This window comes from Falco peregrinus, chromosome Z (genome assembly GCF_023634155.1).
Source record: "Falco peregrinus isolate bFalPer1 chromosome Z, bFalPer1.pri, whole genome shotgun sequence".
Lineage (NCBI taxonomy): Eukaryota > Metazoa > Chordata > Aves > Falconiformes > Falconidae > Falco > Falco peregrinus.
Genome location: NC_073739.1, coordinates 24894948 through 24909423, shown reverse-complemented (window position 1 = coordinate 24909423; position 14476 = coordinate 24894948).

The following is a 14476-nucleotide window of genomic DNA, read 5'->3' as shown; positions in this document are numbered from 1 at the left end:
GGCAACACTGTGTGAAATAACACTGCCTTTTTCAGGTCTCCCCAACACTTGAGCAGCCATCTCGTAATGTAGTTAAGGATCTCGGCCATTGCCAAAAGCTGGCAAGACCTGCTGGGAAACAGAGCTTTATGCTACTGACATACCTACAGCTGTAATCCCAACCAAGCACAGCAGCTGTTCTGGTGGCAGTTCCCAAACCGGCAGTGACCAATCATCGCTGCCACCCTGCCCTCCAGCTGGCAGCCATCCCAGATGGCAGAGCCAAACGGGTAGAAGGGCCTGCTTTTTAGCTCTGAGCATCCCTTCTCTTCCTCTTGTTGCCCTAGGTATGAAGACAAGGGGCACAGGATTCAAACATGGAGTTTAGCAGTTGCTCCTCTCAGACCTCAGCTCTGCACATCCCAGGCAATGTTTCGGTCTCATTTGCCTCATACTGAGAGCAACATAGAAGTACTCACGGCACTGGGTAGCCCGTTCACTTCTGCATTCTGCTTCTTGATTATTCAACTGTGCTTCATTTCTTTTCTCAGATCATCTACCAATTTTTTAACATCTAGACTTCACAAAAATGTCATGAAGTACTTTGTTTCTAAATTTCTAAACAAGTTCATTTCATGCCTACTAAGAAATTGGTTTTAAAGTGTATTTTTAAAGGGAACTGTGAACAAGAACCAATCTGTTGCTAAAACTTAAAGATTTTCATCATGTGGGAAGTAAAATTCCCTCAAAAATATTACCACAGCCTCATTTGAATGACCCTGTTCTTACTGTATTTTCTGCTGTGCCTCGGGAGAAATGCTCCGTTATCTAGGATTGAGGAGGTCTTTATGGTACTTATGTGGCACTGACACTCCATACGCAGCGAGCAGGCAGTTATTTACATTCTCCCTTTTGAAAGCAAGGTTGTTTTCTCAAGGGAGACCAATTTGTACTTCAGAAAACACATTTCCAAGTCTTAGTCTTTTACTATTGTCTCCAAGAATAGACACTACACTGCATGTCAAGTGGAAAAATCACGAGAGGCTGATCTGCTGTGCCATTTGGGTCAGGTCATGTCACAGTGACTCGGCTGTGGCAGTAGTGCCAAAAGGAATGGCTCACTAGCAAAGCCAGGACCTTGTCAAGCTGCACAGAAGTGCTCAGAAGAAAGGACAGAATTATTCAATGGCTAGGGAAACCTGGGGACAGGTGCCTGGCTAGGGCTAGTACTCCTGATCAAAATGGTTTCCTGCACGGTTTTTATTCCTCTTTTTAACAAACAAGCAGGATAAATAGCCAGCACTAGTTTTTAATACTTAGGGAGCAAACTAGTGCGAGCTAGTAAGAGGCATTATGCACAACCTGAAAAGTAACATCAGCCTCACCTTCCCAGTAAACTCTGAAAATAGCTGCTCTTTCATCATTTTCACTCAAAGGGGTTGGTGTCATGAATAAGAGTTTGTAGCCCCGCATATTCTTCTTCAGCTATGTAAATGCAACTACTCACACGAAGAAAAAGCAAAAAAGATGTTAAATTTTCAGACATTTGCAATGCTTACTGCTTTTACTTGTTTTGAAGAAGGAGCCATTACGTTCCTACCTTTGTTTATTTGCCCATCTATGTAAATGCTGAGGAGCAAAAAACAGCCACCAGCTTTCAAAGGCATAAATACAACTTTGTTGTTAATAACAGTCTATAGACAGGCATCTCTGGCACTAATACAGCTCTAAAGAAAAAGAGCTGGTAGGGTTAAGTAATCTACAGTGCATGGGCAAGCTGAACGCCGTACAGGAGCACAGGACTGTGAGCCACAGGATGCCTCATAAGAGCTGCTACTCAAACCTGACTCCTGCCTGCACAGCTGGTCTGTGTGGTAGGGATGGCAGGGCAGAGGGCAGGAAAACCCACATGTGGCATCTTGTCCTCCAAGGCAGCAGACCCATTTCACACCAAGGACATCAAGAAGCTCATAATTAAGCACCCAAGAAAAACTCCTGGCTACCCTGCCTGTGCATGCAGGAGGTCAGCTGTACTGTTACCTTTGATGGGTGGTATGCCTTACTATGTGTGCCAAAGGAACAATAGGTCTTCTTGCTGATTAAAGGAGGAAAAGATCTGATGGTCAATACAGGCAGACTTCTGAGGAGAAGATCTATATATTAACACAAGCATCAAGATGCCATCTTGATTTGTACTTTTTTTTTTTCCCCCAAGAAGGCACTCACCAACTTACATGATTGTAAGAGGAAATAAAACATTAAAATGAAAGTGAAAACCAGTATTGAGTTGCTGTCTTTATGAACCATTTCTTTATTTTTCCTAATAAAAAAGTAAATGTTTTTTGGTAAGTCAGAGTGCATTACTTATGCATTAGCAAAGATTATTCTACAATTCAGTGCAATCCTCACAATCAGTCTTAACACAGAGGGTGAATACAAGAAAATGTAGGGTTTTTCTAGATGAAAAGCACGTCAGCAGAGCTCTCATTAGAACTACAATCACAAGACATGCCGTTGACAAACAGCATTCTAACTGTGCTGCCCAAGGGAGTTACAGTTGGTTTCTGTGCAAACATTATTCAATCTGGCATTTCTCTTCTGTGGGCATCCTGTAGGTAAGCACAGCCAGGGGGGACAGGAGACACAGGGTGTTGCAGCCATTACCTTTCATTCCCTTCCCATACCTCTTTCTTTCCCCCTTGTCACTGCATGCAGGTTGAATTTTCTTGTTATTGATTACATAGTAGGCAATATATCGAAGAATTTTCATTGCTACCTGTGAGCTCAGTGAATACTACAGCCAAAACAGAAGGCAATTAAGTTTCATGAGGGTAGGTGGGGTGATGGGTAGGTGCAGGTATCAGTGCCTGAGCACAGCTCCCTGAAGATCAGTCCTTCTCAAAGCCTGCAACAGAAGACATCTGGAAGTATTCGCGCAGTGTTGCACTGATGTCCCACCCTGCTTCCATAAATCCTCTCTGTCCCAGCTGCCTCCTTGCTTGTCCTAGTGTTACAAAAGATACATGAACACTCAGTAGAAAATAGTATTTAAATCTTCAAATGCAAGAATTTTTGTCTATTCTTTCCTAAAGCACACACACTGCTTCTCTCAGAAAGAGATTTCACTTCAATCTCCAAGTTTGTTTATTTTATATGCATTTTCTCCTGAAACTCCTTTCAGTCTCTGCTACAGTGTTTGAGCCCTGTGACAGCTTATTATTTCTGTTTGAGAGAAATCCCACTCACACAGAACACGGCTGTCACCTTGCTCCATATCCAGTTTTTTAAAAAGGCATAGAGCAAATTATTAATAGAGGTGAGCAAGAGGAGACAGAGCTTCCCTAATACCCTCCTGTCCAAACACTAGCATTCTAAATCAGGCTCGGATGATTGAGCTGTGCTTTAGTGGTGCTAAACTGTATGGGGGAAAAAAAAGTGCAACAAAAGAAGGTTTTCTAAAAAAAATATTATCTTCCCTGTAAATTCATACTTCCTGTCTTATTTAAGCGAGGCATGACCAGTGCTGTTATTAACAGCATCCAACCAAACAGTGATGCCACTGGACCAGCAGTGCACACTAAATCAAGGGAACTGATGGCAGAGCCTTTGCCTTGGGTTGCCCCAGGCAGGGGGCTTGGCCTGCCACTATTGGCCTTCCACTAGTTAGACCTCTGCCCAAGGGCTGCCCAGGGCCCTTGAAGGAGAAACAGCCTGCAGGGCAGGTGGGCTTAGCAGGCAGCCAGCTCTCACCCATCAGGGCCACCCTGGCTCAGAGCAGTAAGGTGGCAACCTTCTGCCAGACAGTCTCATCACTTCATCCATCACTCTTCACACACACCCCTCACCCATTCTTAAAACTTGTGAGTGGATTTACAGATGTCCAATTCCATCTTCAGTAAACTGGGGCTCCAAAGAGTAGCGAAACTGTTGCAGAAAAGCAAACTTAACTGGGAAGAAGTTTTACAGTAAGTGTCCTCTGCATCCTGCCATTTTTCAATTTCTTGTTCATGACGATCAAAGTTTTATCTGAAGAGAGCACTTCATTTGATTTCCTGAGTCAGCTCTCATTCAGAGATGTGTTAAAAAATACTCTGGGGAACGAGAGGGAAGGTGCAGCTTTGTTATTGCTTCTGTGTCGCTGTTAAATCAATATGGACTAGTTCCCATCTTGAAAAAAAAATCATTTTCTGAAGCTACAAGCTAAAGACACACAAAAAAAGTTAAAGTTTAATTGTTTCTGAATTTTGGAAAGGGCAAATTTTGTACCACCTTCAAATGCAGTAGCATCCAGGAATTACAGAGGCTTCGGGTGGGTCTTCAAAGTATGCTGTCACCAAGCTGGTTCAGGTGAAAGAGGTATCATTAGCAGGAAGTCCTAGCCAGGCTGCCTCACAGCTGGTGTCTCTCTCTGCCGCTGGTACCGGTAAACCAGCTGTCAGGAGGATTGCAGAGGGCTCATTTACACCAGCAATGAGTGCTCAAACACTGTGTATCTGGTGACTGCAAGAGTAAAGTAACTGAGTGGTCTTTTGTCTCCAGGTACCTTTGACTGTCCCTTGCTGTCACTGGCATTGGCCTGGCTGTTGATGGCAAGTTATTTCAATGCTTCTTCTGCCTTCAGGTTCAGGTTTCAAGCCTGGCCAAGTATATTACGGGCTCCTTTTAGAGACCAGGCAAGCCAGGGGTCTGATTTGGCAAGGACCCTTCAAGACAGTTGATTTGTCGCTACTCCTGTAATTCTGCATGCATCCTATCCATATGCCCCAGCATCTAGCAATGGTACCAGAAACCATTTTCCTTGTGAACAGGAAACCACTTCCTTCCTATATCCATGCTGCAGAAAGGACACAGAAGTTTTAAATTTAATTTTTTAAAAATGGATATGGATACCATCAGCAAGTGCTAACTTTCACTTTCACCCAGCTGAATGGCCATTCAGCCACTCCCCTTCTACAGGTTAAATGGACACAGAAGAGCAAGCTGGTGAAAGCAGCAGTTCAGCTGTCTGGCTTAATTCCCTTGCTGTTCCACAACTAAACTTCCTCCTTTCACATTATGTATTTTTTGAAAACTGAATTATTTTATATGACTTTAGACACCTCACGTAACAGATTAAAACAGATCTTATGCACAAAAAACATTTTCATACCCATTGAAATGGAATTCTCAACAGTTTAGGGCAAGACCTTGTTACTCCCCAAGGGTAATTGTTCCCCAGTGGGAAAACGGGAACAGTGTTTTGTAATAAAGAAAAAGTTACTTTTTTGTCTGCCATGCTTCTTCCTTCCCAACGAGTCTTCTTCCTCCTCATGACACACAGCAAAACAGAGTGGTATTTTAGGGTACTGCATTACTTCAATATGCATACTTGTTAACATCTACCATCCAGTTTTTGAAAGAACATCTAGCTTTTGAAAGAAGAAAATGATGAAACATGCAAAAGTCTCAAGAAGGTTTGCTATAAACACATGCAATGCTTCAAAAGTGCTGAAACAAATGAAATGTCGTCTGAACTCCTGTGCACCGCACAGTCATCTTTCTCAGCTACACCTGGAGGTCCTTCTGAAACACTGCTTGTAACAGAAACATCTACGGACCATTGAACTACCAAATACTCTGGCTGACAAATGTGCAGCACTGATCTTCCTTGGACTTCTGCTGTGGAATGCCAGAGGCTATATAGTAGCCAAAATAAGCAACAAAGGCAGGGAAAAAGAATGTAAGAAAATCCAGTTTCTTGCACTGTAAAATACAAATTGTCTGGAATGTATTAAATTATGCTAGTCACTGAATTTCTGCTTAGTCTATATTTATGGGTACAACTGACAACATAGAAAAAGGAAAACATGTTCAAGTGTTCTAGCACAACATGTCACCCTTCAAGGTGCCAATTATCATAAGTCACTATTGATTTATCTGAAAGATCAATATGAAGAAACTGAAGAAACACATGTATTCTAGAAAGGCGTGCTGACAGTTTCTCCAAAACTCAAAGCAACAATGGTTTTGTCCTATGTCTACCACATAGTCCCAGTTCCTGCCAGGTTAGTTTTTTCCCCTGTAGAAACTCACACTGATTCAAGAAAATAATTAGATTCACACCTTTCAATTGCTTTTTTCTGGTTGGGATTAAAATGGCTAGAATTCCTGCATATTTGTTGGGAGGGAAAAGAAAGCAGAAATCAAGCAAGAGCCTACCCTAAGATATCTGTCACTTGCCTCTCCAGTGTAAGCCACATTCTTGCTTTCATGGTCTTATTCTGGGCACAGTGCAGAAACTGACACAGCAGCACGGAGAGGAGCTACCACAGATCTGGATTTGCCACTGCTATTGCGAAGGGAACACTGAAGTAGTCAGCAGATGCAAAGAATGTACATCATTCCCAGCGGGGTGAGGCGGGCTATAAACTGAAGGACTCGGGGCGGGGGGGTCCAAAGTGTCACTGATCATATCATCACATCCAACCAGGGAACACGCAAGGCCAACCAGAGCACCGATACATGTTCCTTAGCTGCCTCCCAAGATGAGGACAAGAAGGCCAGACACCTCAAGCGTGGGCATGGCTATGCTGGATCTTCTTGCATCCCTCCTGGGAAACCCGCGTGCTGGATTACCTCTCTGCACTGCCTGTACCCCAGCGCACACAGCCTGGGGAATAAACTGGAAGAACCAGAGATCTGTGTGTGGTCGCAGGGCCATGATCTCGTTGCAATTACAGGGACACGCTGGGACAGCTCGCACGACTGGAACTCTGCCATGGCTGGCTATGTACCTTTTAGGAAAGACAGGCCAGCGGGGCGAGGTGGTGGAATTGCTCCTCATGTGAGGGAGCAGCTGGAATGTATCGAGCTCTGCCTGGGGGTGGATGCAGAGCGAGTCGAGAGCTTATGGGTAAAGCATTAAGGGGCAGGCCAGCACGGGGGACACCGTTGTGGGTGTTTGCTGCAGGCCACCTGATCAGGGAGAGGAGCTTGATGAGCCCTTCTACAGACAGTTGCAGGCAGCCTCACAGTCGCAGGCCCTGGTTCTTATGAGGGACCTCAGCCACCCAATACTACTGGAAAGACAGCAGAGCTGGGAACACACAGCCCAGGAGGTTCCAGCAGGGCATTGATGATAGCTTTTTGATGCATGTGGTGGAGAAACCAAGAAGGCAAGGTGTGCTCCTGGACCTTGTACTCACAAACACAGAAGGACTGGTTGGGGATGTGAAGGCTGGGGGCAGCCTTGGCTGCAGTGACCATGAGAGGGTGGAGTTCAGGATCCTGCGTGAAGGAAGCAGGGCAATAAGTAGGACTGCAGCTGTGGACTTCAGGAGAGCTAACTTTGGTCTCTTCCAGGACCTGCTTGGGTCAGGGGTCTAGAAAGTACAGTGGTCCAAGAAAACTGGCTAATATTCAAGCATCTCTTCCTCCAAGCTCACAATTGGTGCATCCCTCTGAGTAAGAAATCAAGCAAGGGGAGCAGGAGACCTGTATGGATGAGCAAGAAGCTTCTGGCAAAACTCAAACAAAAGAAGGAAGTTTACAGGATATCTAAAAGGGGATAGGCCACTTGGGAGGGGTACAGAGATGTCAGAACATGCAGGGGTGCAACAAGAAAGGCTAAGGTCCACTTTGGATGAAACCTGGTGAAGGAGGTCAAAGACAACAAGAAAGACTTCTTCAAGTACATCAGCAGGAAAAGGATGACTAGGAAAAATGTGGGCCTGCTGCTGAATGTGGTGGGTGCCCTGGTGAGGAAGGACACAGAGAAGGCAGAGTTACTGAGTGCCTTCTTTGCTTTGGTCTTTACTGCTAAGGCCACCCCTCGGGAATCCCAGACCCTGGAGGTAAGGAAGTCTGGAGAAAGGAAGACTTCCTCTTGGTCAAGGAGGATCACGCTAGGCATCATTTAGGCGAACCTGATGCTCACAGATCCAGGGGCCCTGATGGGATGCAGCCCTGAGTGCCAAGGGAGCTGGCAGGTGTTGTTGCTGAGCCACTGTCCCTCATCTTCTCATCATCTTCTCCCTCATCTCCCTCATCATCTGACAGGAGAGGTGCCCGAGGATGAGAGGAAAGCCAATGTCACTCCATTCTTCACAAAGGGCAAGAAGGAGCACTCAGGAAACTACAGACCATTCAGCCTCACCTCCATCCCTGGGAAGTGATGGAACAGCTCATCCTGGAGGTCATCTCAAAGCATGTGGAGGAAAAAAAGGTCATCAGGAGCAGTCAGCATGCATTCACCAAGGGAAAACCATGCTTGACCAACCTGATAGCCTTATGTGATGGAATGACTGGCTGGGTAGACGAGGGGAGGGTGGTGGATGTTGTCTGCCTTGACCTCAGCAAGGCTTTTGACACCGTCTCCCGTGACTCCCTCACAGGTGAGCTCAGGCAGTGTGGGTCAGGTGAGTGGATGGGGGGTGGACTGAGAACTGGCTGGTGGCAGAGCTCAGAGGGTTGTGATCAGCGCTGCAGAGCCTGGCTGGAGGCCTGTGGCTCACGGTGCTCCCCAGGGGTCAGTGCTGGGCCCAGTCCTGTTCAGCTTGTTCACCAGTGACCTGGGTGAAGGGGCAGGGTGTCCCCTCAGCACGTTGCTGATGGTGCAGAACCGGGAGGAGCGGCTGATGCACCAGAGGCTGCGCTGCCATTCAGGGAGACCTGGTCAGGAGAGCTGGGGCAGAGGGACCTCATGGAGCTCAACAAAGGCAAGTGCAGGGTCCTGCCCCTGGGGAGGGACAGCCCCAGGCACCAGCACAGGCTGGGGTGACCTGCTGGAAGGCAGCTCTGCGGAGAAGGACCTGGGAGTGCTGGTGGGCAGCAAGGTGCCCGTGGGCCAGCAGTGTGCCCTGGTGGCCACGAAGGCCGGTGGGATCCTGGGGGGCATCAGGAGAAGCGTGGCCAGCAGGCCGAGGGAGGTGATCCTCCCCCTCTGCTCTGCCCTGGTGGGGCACATCTGGAGTGCTGTGCCCAGTGCTGGGCTCCCCAGTTCAGGAGAGACAGGGAACTACTGGAGAGGGCCCAGCGGAGGGCTACAAAGGTGATGAGGGGACTGGAGCATCTCCCTGATGAGGAGAGGCTGAGGGAGCTGGGCTGTTTGGCCTGGAGCAGAGCAGACTGAGAGGGGATCTTACCAATGCACACAAACACCTTAAGGGTGGGCGTCAGGGGGACGGGGCCAGGCTCTTTTCAGTGGAGCCCAGCGACAGGACAAGGGGCAACCCAAGAAGTTCCATTTGAATATGAGAAAGAACTTTACACTGGCGATGACAGAGCGCTGGAGCAGGCTGCCCAGAGAGGTTGTTAGGTCTTCTCTGGAGACATTGAAAAGCCAGCTGGATGTGATCCTGTGCTACCTGCTCCAGGTGAACCTGCTTTAGCAGGGGGTTAGACTGGATGTTATCCAGGCATCCCTTCCAACCCCAACCCCAACCATTCTTTGTGTGATTTTAAGATTCTGTGTTCAAACCCCTTTCTACAGTACTTAATCTTCTTGCCTGCTCTCTCAGAGAACAAAAATGAACATAGTACCTGAGATTAAGTTTAGTCAAGGAGAAAGCAAGGATAGGTGGAAGCCAGGGCAAGTGAAATGGAGAGGGGAGAAGAAAAACGAACGTTCAAAGAGGGAGAAAAAGGAGAGGGAAATATCTACCCCAGTTCAGGTGGGAAAAGAGGGAGAAAAAATGCACTGTAGTCACTGTTACACAGGTGTAAGTGATCTAGCACTGTGTTAGCTGATTGACACAGACAAAACTTGCAGTCCAGCTACGGTAGCATGGGGCAAAGTTCATTCACTGTTGAACTTAACATCCCCACTGAAAGCCAAAGGTGTCCAGTGCCTGACACAGGGGCTCAAAGACTCCAGCAGGAATCATGGAATTAAACAGCTTTATTGCTACAGATTTCCAGGAGAGACTGAGAGACATTTCCTGGTAAGGAGGGAACAGAGAACATTTCAAGCCAATAGGCCTTTGAGAAAGGTTTGAGTAACCAAGGAGAGAGACCAACAAGTCCTGCAGAGTGGTAGATTAACTTCAAAAGGAAAAAAACCAAACAAAACACACTTGATCAGCTGAAGTTCATTTTTAGACATGACATAAGATCAGCCTCGTTTATTCTTTACCCCTGGTAAATAGCAGTAATGAACTTAGCAGTGAATGGTATACTTGCCCTTGCAACTTGTTTGCTCTTACACTGTTTTTACATTAACTTCTCCCACCTCTGTGTTTTGCCTGGGACCCTCAACAGCTTGTTTGCTCCAACACTGACTGCTCATCGAGAAGGTTACATCTACATGCATACATACAATATCCAGAACAGTGGGACACTATCGCTATATATTGAAATAGGAAGAAAACAATATTCCACACATTAAAAAAAATGGGAAAGATGCAAACATTAAGAGTTGTTAAATTCATAATATAAGTAGGCTGAAATAAATTTTGTGCAATCTTGGTTTGTTCTCTGGGATGATGCTTCTAAGAACATAAGAAAGTATTTCCAGGAAGCAAAGGCTTGAAATCAATGTTACAGGAAGTAAAATCTAACTATCCAATAAAGGTTTATTTTATGTAAAGAAGGAATAAAGCAGTTGATATTTATTTTCTGTACTTGAACCAGAGAAAAGCATCGTCTGCTGCTGTTGAATCATTCCCAACTTCTCTCCATAGCCCACTACATGTTTTTCAGATCATGCTTCACTTTTTCCTGCTTCTGCAGCATCCTTAGGTGTTGTGATTTAACCCCAGCTGGCAGCTCAGCCCACATAGCCACTTGCTCACTCCCCGTCCGGTGGGATGGGGGAGAGGATCAGAAGAGTAACAGTGAGAAAATTTGTGCGTTGAGATAAAGACGGTTTAATAGATAGAGCAAAAGCCACGCACACAAGCAAAGCAGAACAAGGAATTCATTCACCGCTTCCCACGGGCAGGCAGGTGCTCAGCCATCCCCAGGACAGCCGGGCTCCATCACACGTAATGGTTACTTGGGAAGACAAACGCCATCACTCTGAACGTCACCTCCTTCCTTCTTCTCCCCCAGCTTTATCTGCTAAGCATGAAGCCATATGGTATGGAATGTCCCTCTGGTCAGCTGGGATCAGCTCTCCTGCCTCTGTCTCCTCCCAGGTCTTTGTGCACCCCCAGCCCACTCACTGGTGGGGGTGGGATGGGGATGGGGGTGGGGGTGGTGGGGAGCAGAAAAAGCCTTAATGCTGTGTAAGCACTGCCCAGCAATGACTAAAACATCACTGTATTATTGACACTGTTTCCAGCACAAATCCAAAACATAGGCCCACACCAGCTACTGTAAAGAAAACCAACTGTCTCAGCCAAAATCGGCATATCAGAAAGTGGCAGTTATGGCTACCTGGGACATTTCAGTTCTCACCTCCTCACTTTTGCAAGTTAGCAATGCAAATATTTTGCTCAGCAAGTTATTTGTATTCTGGTTGAGAAAGCTACTTGCCATTCACTCTCCACTTTCTCTTTTCTGGCCATGCATTTCTGCATTCCACTTTCCAGCAGGGACAGAACAGATCAGTAAAGAAAACAAAAAAGTGTCTCAAGTAAAACACTGCTTGCTTGAAAACAAAACAACCAGAGGAACAATCACTTGGAACCAACATAGTATTCAAAAAACAGCCTTCATCCCTCCCTGAAACAGAAAGCATCCCTTATTCTGGACATACCTGCTGTACAATGCAGACAAATGTACTAATTCTTCCCCAGAAATATACAGGAGCACCCTGGGCAAACCCATTGCCTGTCTTACAAAATTAATCAAGGGGCACATGTCCTCCCAAGTGCAGCACAAGTTCCAATTAAAAACAAATTTCTCTAACTATTGTTTCCTGTGTAAGAAGAGGTATTCCAACTGTATTTATAGCCAGCTTGAATTTTAGATCTGCAACTCGATGAGCAATCCTAGGGAGGATTTAGGACCAATATTTTAAAGTGCAAAACTTTAAGGAAGGTTGAAAACTATAGTTTCCCGCTAGCTCACCTAGCAAAATGCATTCCTGTTTTAGGTGTGGCAGAGCACTAAACCAAGAGGAGCCAGGGAAGGTTAGAAGGATGGGAAAGTTAAAGTGCATGTCCAGAAGCACAGCCTCTTAACTTTATCCCATAATAAATATTATCTGTGATTAATCTTGTGATACTACCTTTTCAATGTCCATAATAACATTTTGAAGTAGAGCTGTACCTTGTAAGGACACATAGCCCTGTCTGTTTCTATGAATCTTTGCTGTCCTACATCTTTGCTGTCCCTTGCTCTAGCCACATCAGCACTACTACTGTTACAGCAGGACAAAGCATTAAGGAAGGCCAGCATGATTTACCTGTGTTAGAGTTCAGCATCCCATTTTAAAAGTTGTAGTTGCATATTTAGGAAGTATGGTTAAGACAGGACATATATAAGGGGTTACCCGTTTGTCTGAGGGCAAGATCAAGTTAGTGAACACAGGTTTTCTTTTGCATTGTCTCTTTATATCATTATTTGATCCATATACATGAGAACTGCACTGCACAGGCTATTTACAGAAATATTCCTGCACAATTTTTCCTCTTCCTCATGCAGTATTACTGTTTTCCCTGGCTGTGATGGATGTCCTCTACTTTTGTTTTCCATTGATCCTAGGTTGTAAAGGAACAATAAAACAGCCTCTTTGCTGCATTTACATCACCCAATGACACATGTCTGAAGTGTTGCATTAGGATTTCAGTACTATTTGTAACCTAGGGTTTGCCACATCAGTTTCAGAACTTGCTGCATCAACTAACTCATTTGCTCATTTTCTTGCTTTTAAAAAATCGTTTTTGTCAACTTATCCTCAAGTGAAGGCTATTCCGTCATTAGTCAGAGCAAGCAGGTGGTCTGCTGGAGCACTGCACAGGGAGGCTGTACAGAGGATTTCTATGCTAAACATCACTCCTAGGCAGCCTGTAATGACTGACAGCATCACAGCTGCTAGGGTGCAGTTTAACTTCAATCAATGAACTTTTGATAGAGTTTTGGTGCTGACTGGAATGCTGGGGAAAAGAAAAATTCTGCTGTAGGAGGACATTATTGCTGATCTGCTATGGAAAACAACCTCTGCATGCATATTATAGGTCTTTATGCAGTAAGTGTGCTGGGAAGTAGATGAAAAGAAAAGCTGCTACTGCAAAATGAGCTGTACAAAGTAAAGGACAGTACCATTTGTCACCAAGGCCTAAGTCTGGGCCACTTTGATGAGGGTTTTTTTGGGGGTGGGGTGGAGAAGAAGTTAGACAAAGATAGCGGTGTTGTCCATGGCAGGATTCAATCGTGCTTGTTACATATGCAAGGACCAGCTTCTGTTCCCATTCCTCATACAAACCAAACAATAATTAAGATACCCCACAAATTTCCTTGGTAAGTAGCTGCACCAATGTCAGCATGACTATCCTCCCCCGGCTCCCCCCCCCCAAAAAAAAAAAAAAAAAGAAAGGTGTGCTGTCACTGTGGCAGATGTCTTATACCGCAGGTTGTTCAAGTAAGGATATTAAAGGGCTTAGACAAGAGGATCTATATCCTCAAAAAGGCTTCAAATCCACCTTAAAAAACAAGATGCAAAACAAATTTGTTGTGTTTAACTTCTGATAAAGTATGCTTCTCTTCCTGAAGCCAGTATGTTGTTCTTAGGCTGAAGGACAGCATTAGAAACAAAATCAGACATGACAATTCCACACACTTTATCTGATCCCAAAGCTACTTCTAGTAAGTTGCCCAACTGCTCACATGAAAATTACCATTTAAAGCCCTCATTTAGTTTAGAGATCCTATGAAGTCTTGTCAATCAAGTCTGGAAGCTTTTTTTGGAAACAACAACCAATACCCTGTGCTTCAAGACACTGGTTTGGTATCCTGAGACATGTAGACGTGTCTCACTGATCCAAGGTGCACTTCAGCTGGACCTGTAAGAAACATTTGGTTTAGTTTTTTGTAGATCATGTATTTCCTGCATTTGATCAAAATGTGTACTACTAAGTACCACGAGGTAGGTACAGCTTTACCATTTACCAGCATGCCCATCGGAGTCGTTTAAAGCAAGGTGTGATTTTAGACAAGAACATTAGTGGAACAAGCCATCCAGAGGCTGATCAGTCACACACAAGTTTTGAACACAAGACATATTACATTAGCTCTCAATAGTTCAACAATTGCACTGTTTTGGAGTTAAAAGTCCTTAGTTAATAGGTTTCTGGCATCGCAGGTTTATTCTGTGCCACCTAGGACTCCCATTACCAGAAATCATTAGAAAGGATGGGATGTCATATGTTAGCAGTGTGAAAGCCAGCATTTTGCACTACAAGCTTTTCAATGCCTGTTCAAGAGATTCAAACTATCCTTTAAGTGACATCAATAGATTTTTTGGTTTTTAAGACAATTTTTTTAAAAGGAAAAGAAAAACCACTTACCCCACAAAGGAGGACAAAAGCGTTTAAACAAGAGTACCTCCAGCTTGGAAAAGAAAATGTAGAAAAAA